At 53.9% G+C, this 18,920-nt stretch overlaps 1 long non-coding RNA gene across 1 annotated transcript; it reads left to right on the top strand.

Moving 5' to 3' along the window:
- The first annotated feature begins 13,625 nt into the window (after positions 1–13,625).
- LOC142923327 (uncharacterized) lies at positions 13,626–14,392 on the top strand. The gene is made up of 2 exons (XR_012940683.1): positions 13,626–13,886; positions 14,135–14,392. It is a non-coding gene; the product is annotated as an uncharacterized LOC142923327 (long non-coding RNA).
- The last annotated feature ends 4,528 nt before the right edge of the window (positions 14,393–18,920 follow it).

The raw sequence follows: 18,920 nt of genomic DNA, 5'->3' as shown, positions 1-18,920 counted from the left end.
TCAGCTGTGAGTATGAAGCGACTGGTGGCCTCGGACGGTAATGACGTGGGAGTCAGCTGTGAGTGTGAAGGGACTGGTGGCCACGGGAGGTAATGACGGGGGAGTCAGCTGTGAGTGTGAAGGGACGGGTGGCTATGGGAGGTAATGACAGGGGGAGTCAGCTGTGAGTGTGAAGGGACTGGTGGTTTTCGGAGGTAATGACAGGGGGAGTCAGCTGTGAGTGTGAAGGGACTGGTGACCACGAGAGGTAATGACAGTGGGAGTCAGCTGTGAGTGTGAAGGGACTGGTGGCCTCGGTCGATAATGACAGGGGAGTCAGCTGTGAGTGTGAAGGGACTGGTGGCCTAGGTCGGTAATGACAGGGGAGTCAGCTGTGAGTGTGAAGGGACTGGTGGCCACGGGAGGTAATGACAGGGGGAGTCAGCTGTGAGTGTGAAGGGACTGGTGGCCTTGTTCGGTAATGACGGGGGAGTCAGCTGTGAGTGTGAAGGGATTGGTGGCCTCGGTTGGTAATGACAGGGGGAGTCAGCTGTGAGTGTGAAGGGACTGGTGGTTTTGGGAGGTAATGACAGGGGGAGTCAGCTGTGAGTGTGAAGGGACTGGTGGCTATGGGAGGTAATGACAGGGGGAGTCAGCTGTGAGTGTGAAGGGACTGGTGGCCACGGGAGGTAATGACAGGGGGAGTCAGATGTGAGTGTGAAGGGACTGGTGGCCTCAGTCGGTAATGACAGGGGAGTCAGCTGTAAGTGTGAAGGGACTGGTGACCACGGTAGGTAATGACGGGGGAGTCAGCTGTGAGTGTGAAGGGACTAGTGGCCACTGGAGGTAATGACAGGGGGAGTCAGCTGTGAGTGTGAAGGGACTAGTGGCTACGGGAGGTAATGACAGGGGAGTCAGCTGTTAGTGTGAATGAACTGGTGGCCACGAGAGGTAATGACAGGGGGAGTCAGCTGTGAGTGTGAAGGGACTAGTGGCCACGGGAGGTAGTGACAGGGGAGTCAGCTGTGAGTGTGAAGGGACTGGTGGCCACGGGAGGTAATGACAGGGGAGTCAGCTGTGAGTGTGAAGGGACTGGTGGCCTCGGTCGGTAATGACAGGGGAGTCAGCTGTGAGTGTGAAGGGACTGGTGGCCTAGGTCGGTAATGACGGGGGAGTCAGCTGTGAGTGTGAAGGGACTGGTGGCCACGGGAGGTAATGACAGGGGGAGTCAGCTGTGAGTGTGAAGGGACTGGTGGCCTTGTTCGGTAATGACGGGGGAGTCAGCTGTGAGTGTGAAGGGATTGGTGGCCTCGGTTGGAATGACAGGGGGAGTCAGCTATGAGTGTGAAGGGACTGGTGGTTTTGGGAGGTAATGACAGGGGGAGTCAGCTGTGAGTGTGAAGGGACTGGTGGCTATGGGAGGTAATGACAGGGGGAGTCAGCTGTGAGTGTGAAGGGACTGGTGGCCACGGGAGGTAATGACAGGGGGAGTCAGCTGTGAGTGTGAAGGGACTGGTGGCCTCAGTCGGTAATGACAGGGGAGTCAGCTGTAAGTGTGAAGGGACTGGTGACCACGGTAGGTAATGACGGGGGAGTCAGCTGTGAGTGTGAAGGGACTAGTGGCCACTGGAGGTAATGACAGGGGGAGTCAGCTGTGAGTGTGAAGGGACTAGTGGCTACGGGAGGTAATGACAGGGGAGTCAGCTGTTAGTGTGAATGGACTGGTGGCCACGAGAGGTAATGACAGGGGGAGTCAGCTGTGAGTGTGAAGGGACTAGTGGCCACGGGAGGTAGTGACAGGGGAGTCAGCTGTGAGTGTGAAGGGACTGGTGGCCACGGGAGGTAATGACAGGGGAGTCAGCTGTGAGTGTGAAGGGACTGGTGTCCACGGGAGGTAATGACAGGGGGAGTCAGCTGTGAGTATGAGGCGACTGGTGGCCTCGGACGGTAATGACGTGGGAGTCAGCTGTGAGTGTGAAGGGACTGGTGGCCTCGGTCGGTAATGACAGGGGGAGTCAGCTGTGAGTGTGAAGGGACTGGTGGCCACGGGAGGTAATGACGGGGGAGTCAGCTGTGAGTGTGAAGGGACGGGTGGCTATGGGAGGTAATGACAGGGGGAGTCAGCTGTGAGTGTGAAGGGATTGGTGGCCTCAGTCGGTAATGACAGGGGGAGTCAGCTGTGAGTGTGAAGGGACTGGTGACCACGAGAGGTAATGACAGGGGGAGTCAGCTGTGAGTGTGAAGGGACTGGTGGCCTCGGTCGGTAATGACAGGGGAGTCAGCTGTGAGTGTGAAGGGACTGGTGGCCTAGGTCGGTAATGACGGGGGAGTCAGCTGTGAGTGTGAAGGGACTGGTGGCCACGGGAGGTAATGACAGGGGGAGTCAGCTGTGAGTGTGAAGGGACTGGTGGCCTTGTTCGGTAATGACGGGGGAGTCAGCTGTGAGTGTGAAGGGATTGGTGGCCTCGGTTGGTAATGACAGGGGGAGTCAGCTATGAGTGTGAAGGGACTGGTGGTTTTGGGAGGTAATGACAGGGGGAGTCAGCTGTGAGTGTGAAGGGACTGGTGGCTATGGGAGGTAATGACAGGGGGAGTCAGCTGTGAGTGTGAAGGGTCTGGTGGCCACGGGAGGTAATGACAGGGGGAGTCAGCTGTGAGTATGAAGCGACTGGTGGCCTCGGACGGTAATGACGTGGGAGTCAGCTGTGAGTGTGAAGGGACTGGTGGCCACGGGAGGTAATGACGGGGGAGTCAGCTGTGAGTGTGAAGGGACGGGTGGCTATGGGAGGTAATGACAGGGGGAGTCAGCTGTGAGTGTGAAGGGATTGGTGGCCTCAGTCGGTAATGACAGGGGGAGTCAGCTGTGAGTGTGAAGGGACTGGTGGCCACGGGAGGTAATGACAGGGGAGTCAGCTGTGAGTGTGAAGGGGCTGGTGTCCACGGGAGGTAATGACAGGGGGAGTCAGCTGTGAGTATGAAGCGACTGGTGGCCTCGGACGGTAATGACGTGGGAGTCAGCTGTGAGTGTGAAGGGACTGGTGGCCTCGGTCGGTAATGACAGGGGGAGTCAGCTGTGAGTGTGAAGGGACTGGTGGCCACGGGAGGTAATGACGGGGGAGTCAGCTGTGAGTGTGAAGGGACGGGTGGCTATGGGAGGTAATGACAGGGGGAGTCAGCTGTGAGTGTGAAGGGATTGGTGGCCTCGGTCGGTAATGACAGGGGAGTCAGCTGTGAGTGTGAAGGGACTGGTGGCCTAGGTCGGTAATGACGGGGGAGTCAGCTGTGAGTGTGAAGGGACTGGTGGCCACGGGAGGTAATGACAGGGGAGTCAGCTGTGAGTGTGAAGGGACTGGTGGCCTAGGTCGGTAATGACGGGGGAGTCAGCTGTGAGTGTGAAGGGACTGGTGGCCACGGGAGGTAATGACAGGGGGAGTCAGCTGTGAGTGTGAAGGGACTGGTGGCCTTGTTCGGTAATGACGGGGGAGTCAGCTGTGAGTGTGAAGGGATTGGTGGCCTCGGTTGGTAATGACAGGGGGAGTCAGCTATGAGTGTGAAGGGACTGGTGGTTTTGGGAGGTAATGACAGGGGGAGTCAGCTGTGAGTGTGAAGGGACTGGTGGCTATGGGAGGTAATGACAGGGGGAGTCAGCTGTGAGTGTGAAGGGACTGGTGGCCACGGGAGGTAATGACAGGGGGAGTCAGCTGTGAGTGTGAAGGGACTGGTGGCCTCAGTCGGTAATGACAGGGGAGTCAGCTGTAAGTGTGAAGGGACTGGTGACCACGGTAGGTAATGACGGGGGAGTCAGCTGTGAGTGTGAAGGGACTAGTGGCCACTGGAGGTAATGACAGGGGGAGTCAGCTGTGAGTGTGAAGGGACTAGTGGCTACGGGAGGTAATGACAGGGGAGTCAGCTGTTAGTGTGAATGGACTGGTGGCCACGAGAGGTAATGACAGGGGGAGTCAGCTGTGAGTGTGAAGGGACTAGTGGCCACGGGAGGTAGTGACAGGGGAGTCAGCTGTGAGTGTGAAGGGACTGGTGACCACGGGAGGTAATGACAGGGGGAGTCAGCTGTGAGTGTGAAGGGACTGGTGGCCACGGGAGGTAATGACAGGGGAGTCAGCTGTGAGTGTGAAGGGACTGGTGGCCACGAGAGGTAATGACAGGGGGAGTCAGCTGTGAGTGTGAAGGGACTGGTGGCTATGGGAGTTAATGACAGGGGGAGTCAGCTGTGAGTGTGAGTGGACTGGTGTCCACGGGAGGTAATGACAGGGGGAGTCAGCTGTGAGTGTGAAGGGACTGGTGGCCACGGGAGGTAGTGACAGGGGAGTCAGCTGTGAGTGTGAAGGGACTGGTGGCCACGGGAGGTAGTGACAGGGGAGTCAGCTGTGAGTGTGAAGGGACTGGTGGCTATGGGAGGTAATGACAGGGGAGTCAGCTTTGAGTGTGAAGGGACTGGTGGCCTCAGTCGGTAATGACGGGGGAGTCAGCTGTGAGTGTGAGTGGATTGCTGTCCACGTGAGGTAATGACAGGGGGAGTCAGCTGTGAGTGTGAAGGGACTGGTGGCCACGGGAGGTAATGACAGGGGGAGTCAGCTGTGAGTGTGAAGGGACTGGTGGCCACGGGAAGTAATGACAGGGGGAGTCAGCTGTGAGTGTGAAGGGACTGGTGGCCTTGTTCGGTAATGACGGGGGAGTCAGCTGTGAGTGTGAAGGGACTGGTGACCACGAGAGGTAATGACAGGGGGAGTCAGCTGTGAGTGTGAAGGGACTGGTGGCCTCGGTCGGTAATGACAGGGGAGTCAGCTGTGAGTGTGAAGGGACTGGTGGCCTAGGTCGGTAATGACGGGGGAGTCAGCTGTGAGTGTGAAGGGACTGGTGGCCACGGGAGGTAATGACAGGGGGAGTCAGCTGTGAGTGTGAAGGGACTGGTGGCCTTGTTCGGTAATGACGGGGGAGTCAGCTGTGAGTGTGAAGGGATTGGTGGCCTCGGTTGGTAATGACAGGGGGAGTCAGCTATGAGTGTGAAGGGACTGGTGGTTTTGGGAGGTAATGACAGGGGGAGTCAGCTGTGAGTGTGAAGGGACTGGTGGCTATGGGAGGTAATGACAGGGGGAGTCAGCTGTGAGTGTGAAGGGACTGGTGGCCACGGGAGGTAATGACAGGGGGAGTCAGCTGTGAGTGTGAAGGGACTGGTGGCCTCAGTCGGTAATGACAGGGGAGTCAGCTGTAAGTGTGAAGGGACTGGTGACCACGGTAGGTAATGACGGGGGAGTCAGCTGTGAGTGTGAAGGGACTAGTGGCCACTGGAGGTAATGACAGGGGGAGTCAGCTGTGAGTGTGAAGGGACTAGTGGCTACGGGAGGTAATGACAGGGGAGTCAGCTGTTAGTGTGAATGGACTGGTGGCCTCGGTCGGTAATGACGGGGGAGTCAGCTGTGAGTGTGAAGGGACTGGTGGCCACGGGAGGTAATGGCAGGGGGAGTCAGCTGTGAGTGTGAGTGGACTGGTGGCCTCGGTCGGCAATGACAGGGGGAGTCAGCTGTGAGTGTGAAGGGACTGGTGGCCTCGGTCGGTAATGACGGGGGGAGTCAGCTGTGAGTGTGAGTGGACTGGTGGCCTCGGTCGGTAATGACGGGGGAGTCAGCTGTGAGTATGAAGGGACTGGTGGCCTCGGTCGGTAATGACAGGGGAGTCAGCTGTGAGTGTGAAGGGACTGGTGGCCTCGGTCGGTAATGACGGGGGGAGTCAGCCGTGAGTGTGAAGGGACTGGTGGCCACGGGAGGTAATGACAGGGGGAGTCAGCTGTGAGTGTGAAGGGACTGGTGGCCTCAGTCGGTAATGACAGGGGGAGTCAGCTGTGAGTGTGAGTGGACTGGTGGCCTCGGTCGGTAATGACGGGGGAGTCAGCTGTGAGTGTGAAGGGACTGGTGGCCTCGGTCGGTAATGACAGGGGAGTCAGCTGTGAGTGTGAAGGGACTGGTGGCCTCGGTCGGTAATGACGGGGGGAGTCAGCCGTGAGTGTGAAGGGACTGGTGGCCACGGGAGTTAATGACAGGGGGAGTCAGCTGTGAGTGTGAAGGGACTGGTGGCCTCAGTCGGTAATGACAGGGGGAGTCAGCTGTGAGTGTGAGTGGACTGGTGGCCTCGGTCGGTAATGACGGGGGAGTCAGCTGTGAGTGTGAGTGGACTGGTGGCCACGTTAGGCAATGACGGGGGAGTCAGCTGTGAGTGTGAAGGGACTGGTGGTCATGGGAGGTAATGACAGGGGGAGTCAGCTGTGAGTGTGAATGGACTGGTGGCCACGGGAGATAATGACAGGGGGAGTCAGCTGTGAGTGTGAAGGGACTGGTGGCCACGGGAGGTAATGACAGGGGGAGTCAGCTGTGAGTGTGAAGGGACTGGTGGCCTCGGTCGGTAATGACGGAGGAGTCAGCTGTGAGTGTGAAGGGATTGGTGGCCTCAGTCGGTAATGACAGGGGGAGTCAGCTGTGAGTGTGAGTGGACTGGTGGCCTCGGTCGGTAATGACGGGGGGAGTCAGCTGTGAGTGTGAAGGGACTGGTGGCCTCGGTCGGTAATGACGGGGGGAGTCAGCTGTGAGTGTGAGTGGACTGGTGGCCTCGGTCGGTAATGACGGGGGAGTCAGCTGTGAGTATGAAGGGACTGGTGGCCTCGGTCGGTAATGACAGGGGGAGTCAGCTGTGAGTGTGAAGGGACTGGTGACCACGAGAGGTAATGACAGGGGAGTCAGCTGTGAGTGTGAAGGGACTGGTGGCCTCGGTCGGTAATGACGGGGGGAGTCAGCTGTGAGTGTGAAGGGACTGGTGGCCACGGGAGGTAATGACGGGGGAGTCAGCTGTGAGTGTGAAGGGACTGGTGGCCTCGGTCGGTAATGACGGGGGGAGTCAGCTGTGAGTGTGAAGGGACTGGTGGCCTCGGTCGGTATGTAAGCGGGGCTGTTGCAGTGGTGGTCTCCACCTGATGTTGAGTGGACGCGCCTTCAACAAAGTGACGTCGGCAGTGACGTGGCGGTGGGGCGCGCGGTTGGAGGGGAGTGATGACGTTCACGGTGGTGGTTGGTTGGTTGGTTGTGATTGTGGTTGGTTGGTTGTTTGTGATTGTGGTTGGTTGGTTGTTTGTGATTGTGGTTGGTTGGTTGTTTGTGATTGTGGTTGGTTGGTTGTTTGTGATTGTGGTTGGTTGGTTGTTTGTGATTGTGGTTGGTTGGTTGTTTGTGATTGTGGTTGGTTGGTTGTTTGTGATTGTGGTTGGTTGGTTGTTTGTGATTGTGGTTGGTTGGTTGTTTGTGATTGTGGTTGGTTGGTTGTTTGTGATTGCGGTCGGTTGCTGTGGTCCGTTGTGGCGTTCCCCGCCGGGTTGTGGCCTGACACGTGGCCGCTTCGGACGGAAAGAGCGCAGCACCGTGGACTCCACACGCACACACACGGGGAATTTTACAGATAGAGATAAAGATTCCCCTTCCGGTGTAGCCTTCACGAGCTGTCGGGGCAAGTGCTGCCAGCGAGCAGCATCTGTGAAGGTTACCGGCAACTGTGGCACACGAAGAGGGTGGGTGGCCAGCACCACGCCCCGGCCGCCTTTGTCTCCCCAGTGGCGATGTTTACTACACGCCGCTACACCAGGTACTCATTCCAGGTTGAGTCGACATAGGGGAGGCCCGGGACCGGTTCAGATAGCCGTCACCGGTGGTGTTGGCCGTGAGCGGGAATCGAATCCGGGTAGCCGGGTTCGTAGCGCAGCGTAGCGCTAACCACTACACCCACCGCTCTCCCACACACTTAATAATGTATGTGTGTGTCTTAATAACAGACACACACATACAGACACACACACAGACACACACACAGACACACATAAACACACACACACAGACACACATAAACACACACACACAGACACACACACACACAGACACACACACAGACACACACACAGACACACACAGACACACACGCACACACAGACACACACACACAGACACACAAAGATCAAAGACAAAGATCCCCCATATAGCCTTAACAGACTGTAGGGGCAAGTGCTGTTAGCGAGCACCAGACACACACACATACACACATAGAGACACAGACACACACACACACACAGACACACACAGACACACACACAGACACACACACAGACACACACACACACAGACACACAGACACACACACACAGACACACACACAGACACACACACATACATACACACAGACACACAGACACACACACACAGACACACATAAACACACACACACAGACACACACACACAGACACACACACAGACACACACACAGACACACACACAGATACACACACACAGACACACAGACACACAGACACACACACACAGACACACAGACACACACACAGACACACACAGACACACACGCACACACAGACACACACAGACACACACACACACAGACACACAAAGATCAAAGACAAATATCCCCCATATAGCCTTAACAGACTGTAGGGGCAAGTGCTGTTAGCGAGCACCAGACACACACATACACACACAGACACACAGACACACACACACAGACACACGCACAGACACACACACAGACACACACACAGACACACACACATACACACACACAGACACACATACACAGACACACACAGACACACACACACAGACACACACACAGACGAACAGACACACACACACACATGCACACACAGACACACACACAGACACACACACATGCGCACGTACACACACACAGACACACACACACAGACACACACACACAAACACACGCACACAGACGCACACACACACCACACACACACAGACACACACAGACACACACACAGACACACGCACAGACACACACACACACACAGACACACACACAGACACACACACAGACATACGCAGACACACACACACAGACACACACACAGACACACACACACACACAGACACACACAGACACAGACACACATACAGACACACACACAGACACACACACAGACACACACACAGACACACACACACACACAGACACACAGACACACACACACAGACACACACAGACATACAGACACACAGACACACACACACAGACACACACAGACGCACACACACAGACACACAGACACACACACAGACACACAGACACACACACACAGACACACACAGACACACACATACATGCACACACAGACACACACACACAGACACACACACACAGACACACGCAGACACACACACACAGACACACACACACAGACACACACAGACACACACACAGACACACACACATGCACACACAGACACACACACAGACACACACACATGCGCACGTACACACACACACAGACACACACACACAGACACACACACACACAGACACACACACACATGCGCACGTACACACACACACACAGACACACACAGACACACACACAGACACACACAGACACACACACACATGCGCACGTACACACACAGACACACACACACAGACACACACACACAGACACACACACACAGACACACACAGACACACACACACATGCGCACGTACACACACACAGACACACACACAGACACACACAAACACACACACACAGACGCACACACATACACACACAGACACACACACAGACACACACACAGACACACACACACACGCACACACACATGCGCACGTACACACACACACACAGACACACACACAGACACACACACACAGACACACACACACAGACACACAACAACAACCGCCATTCGCCACTAAGTGGCGGTGACGTCACCACGACGCTTGTGCCAGGCTATGTGCACCCTGAGGCCACGTGAAGTGTCGAACGCCCGCTGGCAGGAGGTCACGGGGCAGACCCAGCAGGTGCCACGGGTCGACTGACTGAGATGACAGACACACGTACACACAGACACACGTACACACAGACACACGTACACACAGACACACGTACACACAGACACACACACACACAGACACACGTACACACAGACACACACACAGACACACGTACACACAGACACACGTACACACGCTCACTCCACCACCGAGCCCCATGCTAAAACTATTTTTCTTTGCCCGGGCTGAGCTGCTTTGTCGATATTGATTTTTCAGACACGTGACTCTGGCCGTCACGAATCGATATCAGCTCAGCCAAGTGTCTGATACCATCGTCACCATCGTCGTCGTCATCATCACCATCACGTGGCCATCCATTGCGCCAGGCGAATACTCTAAGCTCTCGGAGATGCATAAAGACCCACAGAGACACCTAGAGACCCATAGAGACCCAGACCCACAGAGACCCACAGAGACACCTAGAGACCCATAGAGACCCAGACCCACAGAGACCCACAGAGACACCTAGAGACCCATAGAGACCCAGACCCACAGAGACCCACAGAGACACCTAGAGACCCATAGAGACCCAGACCCACAGAGACCCACAGAGACACCTAGAGACCCATAGAGACCCAGAACCACAAAGACCCACAGAGACACCTAGAGACCCATAGAGACCCAGACCCACAGAGACCCACAGAGACACCTAGAGACCCATAGAGACCCAGACCCACAGAGACCCACAGAGACACCTAGAGACCCATAGAGACCCAGACCCACAGAGACCCACAGAGACACCTAGAGACCCATAGAGACCCAGACCCACAAAGACCCACAGAGACACCTAGAGACCCATAGAGACCCAGACCCACAGAGACCCACAGAGACACCTAGAGACCCATAGAGACCCAGACCCACAGAGACCCACAGAGACACCTAGAGACCCATAGAGACCCAGACCCACAGAGACCCACAGAGACACCTAGAGACCCATAGAGACCCAGACCCACAAAGACCCACAGAGACACCTAGAGACCCATAGAGACCCAGACCCACAGAGACCCACAGAGACACCTAGAGACCCATAGAGACCCAGACCCACAGAGACCCACAGAGACACCTAGAGACCCATAGAGACCCAGACCCACAAAGGCCCACAGGGACACCTAGAGACCCATAGAGACCCAGACCCACAAAGACCCACAGAGACACCTAGAGACCCATAGAGACCCAGACCCACAAAGACCCACAGAGACACCTAGAGACCCATAGAGACCCAGACCCACAGAGACCCACAGAGACACCTAGAGACCCATAGAGACCCAGACCCACAAAGACCCACAGAGACACCTAGAGACCCATAGAGACCCAGACCCACAAAGACCCACAGAGACACCTAGAGACCCATAGAGACCCAGACCCACAGAGACCCACAGAGACACCTAGAGACCCATAGAGACCCAGACCCACAAAGACCCACAGAGACACCTAGAGACCCATAGAGACCCAGACCCACAGAGACCCACAGAGACACCTAGAGACCCATAGAGACCCAGACCCACAAAGACCCACAGAGACATCTAGAGACCCATAGAGACCCAGACCCACAAAGACCCACAGAGACACCTAGAGACCCATAGAGACCCAGACCCACAAAGACCCACAGAGACACCTAGAGACCCATAGAGACCCAGACCCACAGAGACCCACAGAGACACCTAGAGACCCATAGAGACCCAGACCCACAAAGACCCACAGAGACACCTAGAGACCCATAGAGACCCAGACCCACAAAGACCCACAGAGACACCTAGAGACCCATAGAGACCCAGACCCACAGAGACCCACAGAGACACCTAGAGACCCATAGAGACCCAGACCCACAAAGACCCACAGAGACACCTAGAGACCCATAGAGACCCAGACCCACAGAGACCCACAGAGACACCTAGAGACCCATAGAGACCCAGACCCACAGAGACCCACAGAGACACCTAGAGACCCATAGAGACCCAGACCCACAGAGACCCACAGAGACACCTAGAGACCCATAGAGACCCAGACCCACAGAGACCCACAGAGACACCTAGAGACCCATAGAGACCCAGACCCACAGAGACCCACAGAGACACCTAGAGACCCATAGAGACCCAGACCCACAGAGACCCACAGAGACACCTAGAGACCCATAGAGACCCAGACCCACAGAGACCCACAGAGACACCTAGAGACCCATAGAGACCCAGACCCACAAAGACCCACAGAGACACCTAGAGACCCATAGAGACCCAGACCCACAAAGACCCACAGAGACACCTAGAGACCCATAGAGACCCAGACCCACAAAGACCCACAGAGACACCTAGAGACCCATAGAGACCCAGACCCACAAAGACCCACAGAGACACCTAGAGACCCATAGAGACCCAGACCCACAGAGACCCACAGAGACACCTAGAGACCCATAGAGACCCAGACCCACAAAGACCCACAGAGACACCTAGAGACCCATAGAGACCCAGACCCACAAAGACCCACAGAGACACCTAGAGACCCATAGAGACCCAGACCCACAGAGACCCACAGAGACACCTAGAGACCCATAGAGACCCAGACCCACAGAGACCCACAGAGACACCTAGAGACCCATAGAGACCCAGACCCACAGAGACCCACAGAGACACCTAGAGACCCATAGAGACCCAGACCCACAGAGACCCACAGAGACACCTAGAGACCCATAGAGACCCAGACCCACAGAGACCCACAGAGACACCTAGAGACCCATAGAGACCCAGACCCACAGAGACCCACAGAGACACCTAGAGACCCATAGAGACCCAGACCCACAGAGACCCACAGAGACACCTAGAGACCCATAGAGACCCAGACCCACAGAGACCCACAGAGACACCTAGAGACCCATAGAGACCCAGACCCACAGAGACCCACAGAGACACCTAGAGACCCATAGAGACCCAGACCCACAGAGACCCACAGAGACACCTAGAGACCCATAGAGACCCAGACCCACAGAGACCCACAGAGACACCTAGAGACCCATAGAGACCCAGACCCACAAAGACCCACAGAGACAACTAGAGACCCATAGAGACCCAGACCCACAAAGACCCACAGAGACACCTAGAGACCCATAGAGACCCAGACCCACAGAGACCCACAGAGACACCTAGAGACCCATAGAGACCCAGACCCACAGAGACCCACAGAGACACCTAGAGACCCATAGAGACCCAGACCCACAGAGACCCACAGAGACACCTAGAGACCCATAGAGACCCAGACCCACAAAGACCCACAGAGACACCTAGAGACCCATAGAGACCCAGACCCACAAAGACCCACAGAGACACCTAGAGACCCATAGAGACCCAGACCCACAGAGACCCACAGAGACACCTAGAGACCCATAGAGACCCAGACCCACAGAGACCCACAGAGACACCTAGAGACCCATAGAGACCCAGACCCACAGAGACCCACAGAGACACCTAGAGACCCATAGAGACCCGTACCGAAGCTAAACTACGCCTGGGTTAAGGCTCCATACTCAGCCGTTGTGCACCTCGGCCACGTGACTCCACGGTTAACGCAAAGCGGTATCGGCTGAACCAAGTTGGCCGATATCATCAACACCATCTCGTGGAAAGTTCCAGCAGCACCCGAATGTTCTGGAAACCGCGTGGCGACGTGGATTTTTTAACGATGTGGAAAAATGTGGGGGGGGGGGAGGAAGGGGTTAGGGAGGGGGTTAGGGGGGTGATGGGGGGATCGAAATTCTCGATGGATGCGATGAGGGAAGAAGTCGAATCCTTTGACTCGAAACTTTGAACGGCTGCAGGAATTCACAATCTTAGGTTCCATCGGTAAAGTCACGTGGGTGGGAAATGAAAAAAAAAGTTAATAAGAACGAGTTGTACGCCTTTTGGCGTCTTCTGGTCCAACACCAGTGGAGAGACTAAAGGGCTCTAAGAAAAGCCGTCTCGGGTGTGGACCAATCAAATTCAAGGACAGTGCCAATATTATTATCAGAGTTGTCTCTTTTGTTTGCATTTTGACTGCTTGTGTTGTGGTTATTGCAAACATGATGCCTTGAATAACGGTGTCAGTTTTTTGTGCCAGTTAAAAGGGTAAAACCTATTCCTATGTCTAGTTACTGGCAAAGGAGGTCTCATAATGTAAAAGCTCACCCCGAGCCCTCAATACTCTGATGGTGCGCTGTTTTTGAGTTGTACGCCTTGTGGCGTCTTCTGGTCCAACACCAGTGGAGAGACTAAAGAGCTCTAAGAAAAGCCGTCTCGGGTGTGGACCAATCAAATTCAAGGACAGTGCATAATATTATTATCAGAGTTGTCTATTTTTGTTTGCATTTTGACTGCTTGTGTTGTGGTTATTGCAAACATGATGCCTTGAATAAAGGTGTCAGTTTTTTTGTGCCAGTTAAAAGGGTAAAACCTATTCCTATATCTTGTTACTGGCAAAGGAGGTCTCATAAAGAACGATGAAGTGTCGATCGCTTTTATTATTTTCAAAATTTTTTTTTCATTTTTTCAAAAAAATTTCCCCGCTATTTTAATTTTCTATCTACCGCGACTTTACTGAAAGAACCGCGAATGTGAATTCCTGCGGTGCCGAAAGTTTCAAGTCAAAATTTAAAACTGAGAATGGGAAAAAGTTCACCAACAACAGAGAGAGGATCGAGAGGAGAGAGAGAGAGCGAGGCCAACTGGGAGCCTTGAGTCACTTTGAAATCATCAGCGAGGCTTCTTTAGAGACCCCGCAGAGACGTACAGAGACCCACAGATTAGCACAGTTCGCCAGTTCAACGTACACACAGAGACCCGCAGACACCCAGACCCATGGAGACCCACAGAGACACCCATAGGCACATAGAGAGACCCACAGAGACCCATTGAGGCACCGATAGACCCACATACACCCACAGAGACCCACAGAGACCCACAGAGACCCGCAGAGCACCCACAGATTAGCACAGTTCGCCAGTTCAACGTACACACAGAGACCCGCAGACACCCAGACCCACAGAGACCCACAGAGACACCCATAGGCACATAGAGAGACCCACAGAGACCCATTGAGGCACCGATAGACCCACATACACCGATAGAAACCCACAGAGACCAACAGAGACCCACAGAGACCCACAGAGACCCACAGATTAGCACGGTTGGCTGCATACGGTGCAAAAGAAGTTCAACGTACAGACAATCACACAGAGACCCGCAGACACACAGACCCACAGAGACCCACAGAGACCCATAGAAACCCACAGAAACCCACAGAGACACACGGATCAGCATGGTTGGCTATGTACGGTGCAAAAGAAGTTCAACGTTCAGACATTCACACGGAGACCCGCAGACACACAGACCCATAGAGACCCACAGAGACCCACAGAGACCCATAGAGACCCACAGAAACCCACAGAGACCCACATATTAGCACGGTTGGCTACGTACGGTGTGAAAGAAGTTAAACGAACAGACATTCGCATGGAGACCCGCAGACACACAGAGACCCACAGAGACCCATAGAGACACACAAAGACCCACAGAGACCCACAGAGACCCACAGAGACCCACAGAGACCCATAGAGACACACAAAGACCCACAGAGACCCACAGAGACCCACAGAGACCCATAGAGACCCACAGAGACCCACAGAGACCCACAGATCAGCACGGTTGGCTACGTACACGGAGGGAGCGCTTCCGTCCGGCCTGTACGGGAGCGAGGGCCCTGTGCCACAGAGCGCAATGGGCACCTTTGAAGCTCCCGGGGTGGGTGAGGTGGTGACGTGGACAACTGAGGGCTACCGACTACCTGGGAGTACCCGCCAGAGGCCACCGCAGACACAAATTTGGGCTGAAGCGGCATTGGGCCAAGGTCGTAGGAAAACCGGAGGCCTGGGCCCGGTCCGCTTTCCGGGCGTGACGCAGGGGGACCACCGGTGTCCCTCGTCCTCAGGGACCTGGTAGAGTCTGCGCTGTGGCATGAGGCCAAAGTCCTCTAAACACCCACCTCCACCCACCTCCACCCACCTCCACCCACCTCCACCCACCTCCACCCACCTCCACCCCCCTCCACCCACCTCCACCCCCCTCCACCTCCACCCCCCTCCACCCACCTCCACCCACCTCCACCCACCTCCACCTCCACCCACCTCCACCCACCTCCACCCCCCTCCACCCACCTCCACCCCCCCCCCACCTCCACCCACCTCCACCCACCTCCATCCCCGCTCGCACCCAGTCTGGCTTTCACCCGAAACAAAGTTCGCAGCTTTCCTGACCGCGGGCTTTTTGATATTTTCCACGTCCATCGCGACGTCTTTCACCCGCGCGACTTAACCGAATGGAACCAAAGGGCACGGACCCTTGCGGGACACGAAAGCCTCAAGTCCGGAAGCTTCTCCGTTGGCTGCGTCGTTTCGTTTGCCCCCCCCCCCGTTCGCTTGCGCCTGAAGGCGGCCGCTTGCTTCCGTTGCAGTCGGAACGTCGTGAATTCGACCGTGGCCGAACTCAATCTCTGCCCACGCCACTTTAAGCGAGCGGAAGCACCGAAGAGGGCCCGCGGCCACTCCGTCTGGCGCGGGAAACCACCGGCACGAGCCGGCGGGGTTGTCCCCTTCTCCGGCGGCGGAGGAGGACGAGGAGGAGGAGGAGGAGGAGGAGGAGGAGAGGGGGGGCCCGTGGCCTGGTGAGCGTCTCCGGCGAGGTGATGGTGATGTCTTCAAGGCTCCTGGCCCACGAAGCGTCCTTGTGCCTGCACCACGCCGCCCTGGAAGTCGCTGGGACCTTCGGTTCGCCGCTACCGACGGGAAGCCGCATGCCCCCCCGGAACAGATCCTCGGGGCAGGGCTGGTCGACCGGCCTGACTCTGCCCAATGCGAAGCCGCATGCCTCTCGGAACAACAAGAAGACAATTCTTAAAGTGACTCTGTGGCGTGACTGTGCAAAACAACAAAAATCCGTGGGGGGGGGGGAAAAAACACGGCAAAATATATTCCAGATAAAGCACCGTGTACACCACCAAGTCTGTGTGCAAAAAAATCCCAGTGGGATGCAAGTCAAACAACAACAACAACAACCACAAGACAACTTTAGATTAAGGCCATCAGTCTAAACTTCGTACTACAACAACCACCACAACAAGACAACTTTAGAATAAGGCCATCAGTCTAACTCCGTACTACAATAACAACCACAAGACAACTTAGATTAAGGCCATCAGTCTAACTCCGTACTACAACAACAACAACAACAACCACAAGACAACTTAGATTAAGGCCATCAGTCTAACTCCGTACTACAACAACAACCACAAGACAACTTAGATTAAGGCCATCAGTCTAACTCTGTACTACAACAACAACCACAAGACAACTTTAGATTAAGGCCATCAGTCTAACTCCGTACTACAACAACAACCACAAGACAACTTAGATTAAGGCCATCAGTCTAACTCCGTACTACAACAACAACCACAAGACAACTTTAGATTAAGGCCATCAGTCTAACTCCGTACAACAACAACAACCACAAGACAACTTTAGATTAAGGCCATCAGTCTAACTCCGTACTACAACAACAACAACCACAAGACAACTTTAGATTAAGGCCATCAGTCTAACTCCGTACTACAACAACAACCACAACAAGACATCTCTAGATTAAGGCCATCAGTCTAACTCCGTACTGCAACAACAACCACAACAAGACAACTTTAGATTAAGGCCATCAGTCTAACTCCGTACTACAACAACAACAACAACCACAAGACAACTTTAGATTAAGGCCATCAGTCTAACTCCGTACTACAACAACAACAACAACAACCACAAGACAACTTAGATTAAGGCCATCAGTCTAACTCCATACTACAACAACAACCACAAGACAACTTTAGATTAAGGCCATTAGTCTAACTCCGTACAACAACAACCACAAGACAACTTTAGATTAAGGCCATCAGTCTAAACTCCGTACTACAACAACAACCACAAGACAACTTTAGATTAAGGCCATCAGTCTAACTCCGTACTGCAATAAACAAAAACATGGCCAAACCAAAAACACTTTTAGAAATCACCAAAATAAAAGCCATAAATGCAACAGTGATCATAGGAACTGTGACCAATTTTTTAACAATAAACTTACATAAATAAATTATAACACCAAACCCTAGAGCCATAGCTGGCTGCATGAATCACTCCACAAACAACAGGAGCATCAGTCGGAGTATCACATTGTTCAATGCACCTTTAAGATCAGCAAGCTAAATCAAAACACAGATCATACTTTGCAGCGATCATCCGGAGGGAAACATTTACAGGGCTATACCCAAAATAAACTGAAACTGAGTAAAATAAAGTGAACTTAGATCTCACTCTCTCTCTGCGTTTTTTTATTTTTCCAGGAGAAAGTTTAGTTGCTTACGTAACATTCAGACTTAAACTGTAACCTTTTCAACACAAAACAAAGGATACCGCAAAACACGTGAATGCGTTGAGCGTTTACATAATCAGATTTCACGCAGAGGCATTGCTCCGACTCACCTGAACGTGGGCTTGTTTATGCTTATTATAGATTTAAAGCGTCGTGACTTTTTTTTAAATCTTTTGTTGTGTTTTTACGTGACTTTACCGAATAGAACCAAAGAGTATTGATTTTGTTCGCCAATCCAACGCATCAGATAGGACTTTGGGCATTATCTCAACATCACATCAGTGGTAATTGATACGACACTTTAAAAGTAGCACGTTTCGAAACGGGTAACTTCCCGGTCAAGTTTCCACTTAAAGCTTTCGTGACTGCAAGGATTCATCTTCTTTGGTTCTTTCGGTAAAGTCACCACGTAGAATGAGAATAAAATAATGACATAATAAAATAAAACAATAAAATTCTCACGACGTTTCGGCCACAACACAAGTGGCCTTCTTCAGGTGAAAGGAACACAACTGTCGGGACGACAGAGCTTCAATGAACGCTGTTAAGATTCGTAGCGTCTTTTAAGCTGGTTTAGAGAAGTGAGGCACCTTGACAAA

This window comes from Petromyzon marinus, unplaced genomic scaffold (genome assembly GCF_048934315.1).
Source record: "Petromyzon marinus isolate PM22_M1 ecotype Great Lakes invasive population unplaced genomic scaffold, UKy_Petmar_22M1.pri1.0 PM_Scaffold_42, whole genome shotgun sequence".
In the NCBI taxonomy this organism is placed as follows: Eukaryota; Metazoa; Chordata; class Hyperoartia; order Petromyzontiformes; family Petromyzontidae; genus Petromyzon; species Petromyzon marinus.
The sequence above is the reverse complement of the archived record's forward strand: the minus strand, read 5'-3'. Positions and strand labels throughout refer to the sequence as shown.